Below are 2,440 nucleotides of genomic sequence, written 5' to 3'. Positions count from 1 at the left end.
CTGAGTCTCTGTGTGTGTCTGTCTCTGTGTGTCTGTATGAATGTGTGTCTCTGTCCCTGAGTCTCTGTGTGTGTCTGTATGTGTGTATCTGTGTCTTCACCAGACTTCCTTCAAACTGCAGCTTAAAAAAGTTTAAACTCTGCGTTACATAACTCTCACAGCTTCAAAGACCAGACTGCTGTGTGTGTGTGTGTGTGTGTGTGCCTGTGTGTGTGTGTGTGTGTGTGTGTGTGTGCCTGTGTGTGTGTGTGTGTGTGTGTGTGTGTGTGTGTTCTCTGTAATCCTGCATCTCTTCTGAAGGTCCTGTGGGAACCCACTGAGAGAATAATGATAGGTTGTGTTGCAGAGAGTTTCTTGTCTTGTTTTCGGGTTCCCAGCCCCCCCGCTGCTCATCCATGTTTAATATTCAGCGTTAGCGTGTTAGCATGTTAGCGCGTTAGCGTGTATCTCTTGAACGTAATCTGTTACTTTACATACGTAGTTGTTTTCGTGCTCTTATTTTTAGTTTAAGTTGTGTGTGTTTAACTGCAACTTGACAGCTTTCTGGTTCTGGTTTTGTTCCTGACCTCCTTTTTATTTTTATCTTTATTATTTTATATATATTATTTTTTAATTAATTTTTTTATATTGATATTTTGTTATTTTTTTACATTTTGGTTTTTTGCTTTATTTAAAAAAAAAATTTAAACTTTTTATTAAAATTTTTTTTTACTAATTTTCTTTTTTAATTTATATATTTTCAATTTTTTTATTTTTATTTATTTTGTTTTTATTCATATACATTTTTTTTTTTGTACTTTTATAAAAAAAAAATATAATTTTTTTTTTTTATTCATATATATATTAATTTTTTTATTTTTTATTTAATTTTTTTTTTCTTAAAACATTATTTTTTTTAATTTATATAGTTTCAATTTTTTTATTTTTTATTTATACATATTTATTTTTTTGCTTCTCTGTATTTTTGGGGATCCAGAGCATTACAGAGAAACCATCAACCATTAGAGACACCCCTACCCCACAGCTCTCTTTGATAACTTCAGATCCTTTATAAAGGGTCTGCCCGGGACCCCCTTGTGACCTACTGACCCCCTTTCTAATGTGGCCTTTGTTTCGTGGACAGATGCGACCGGCGTCCTGCAGGTCCGAGCTCTGAAGGACTACTGGAACCTCCACGACCCGACGGCGCTCAACATCCGAGCCGGAGACGTCATCACGGTGAGATGTACACCTCTTTTGATTGTTGGATTTTCAAAATAAAACCAGAAATGATTTGTTTTCTCAATACTGGTTACCAAAACCAAAATGGAAAAAAAGGATGAAGACTTGTTTTTCAAAATGAAATTAAATGCATCCCTTCCATTTCTTAATAAAATAATATTTTTGGGGTTTTATTTTGAAAGGCGCATGAAGAAATGATGCATGGATTCTAACTCCACTACGTCGTCAGTCCCTCGCTGAGTAAGGCGTTTTTATGTGTAACCAATGGAAACCAGGGAAAAAAGTTTCAAAATAAGAGCCCGGTCGTCCTGCTTTCAGTCGGATGTTTTAAAGAATGCACGCACCCCCCCCCCCCGCAGGTGTTTTATTCCCAGCATGCACCAGCGGCCCGTAGTGACCCGTCTCGCCCCCTGCAGGTGTTTTATTCCCAGCATGCACCAGCGGCCCGTAGTGACCCGTCTCGCCCCCTGCAGGTGTTGGAGCAGCACGTGGACGGACGCTGGAAGGGACACATCCACGACACCCAGAGAGGGACGGACCGAGTCGGCTTCTTCCCTCCGTCCATCGTGGAGGTCATCAGCCGGAGATCCGGTGAGTCGCTCAGACACGGAGACCCAGAACCCCCAAATCCCCAAATCCCCAACCTCCAGGTAAGGGAACATGTTGGGACCTGGGTCCTGTTTTCAGCATGCGTTGGTGTCCACGTGACTAACAAAACTCTGTAAGTTGGTCTAGTTTTGAGTTTTTGTTGCTTTTTCCTACATTATTTTCTTTTCTATCACGTTGCAAAGATTTTTTCTACAATTTCCTCTCTATTTAAGTTTTTAAAATGTTATTTCACGTTTTTGGGTCATTTTATTTGACATTGTTTTGTCATTTTGACATTTTTGTCATTTTATTTGACATTTTTGTCACTTAATGTGAGATTTTTATCACTTTATATGATTTTTTTACTTTTTTTTTACTTTTTTGTCACTTTATTTGAGATTTTTGTCACTTTATACAAAATTTTCACATTTTATTCGACATTTTTATCACTTTATTTGAGTTTTTTGTCACTTTATATGATTTTTTTTCCATTTTATTATTTTTTTGTCACTTTCTTTGACATTTTTCAAATTTTATTTGAGATTTTGTTTTTATTTTGAAGGATGAATTCAAGATTACCCCCCCCACCATGTGAGTTAGAAACTAATCCTTCTGCTTCCAGAACCATCCC

General features: G+C 37.1%; 1 protein-coding gene and 1 long non-coding RNA gene across 2 annotated transcripts in view; one reads left to right on the top strand and one right to left on the bottom strand.

Moving 5' to 3' along the window:
• The window catches only part of LOC117958237, an 859,617-nt gene that overhangs the window by 663,970 nt on the left and 193,207 nt on the right, over positions 1 to 2,440 (top strand). The window lies entirely within an intron of this gene.
• The window catches only part of LOC117958312, a 32,267-nt gene that overhangs the window by 25,379 nt on the left and 4,448 nt on the right, over positions 1 to 2,440 (bottom strand). The gene's annotated exons all lie outside the window — the stretch shown is intronic.

Source organism: Etheostoma cragini, chromosome 15, assembly GCF_013103735.1.
Source record: "Etheostoma cragini isolate CJK2018 chromosome 15, CSU_Ecrag_1.0, whole genome shotgun sequence".
In the NCBI taxonomy this organism is placed as follows: Eukaryota; Metazoa; Chordata; class Actinopteri; order Perciformes; family Percidae; genus Etheostoma; species Etheostoma cragini.
The sequence above is the reverse complement of the archived record's forward strand: the minus strand, read 5'-3'. Positions and strand labels throughout refer to the sequence as shown.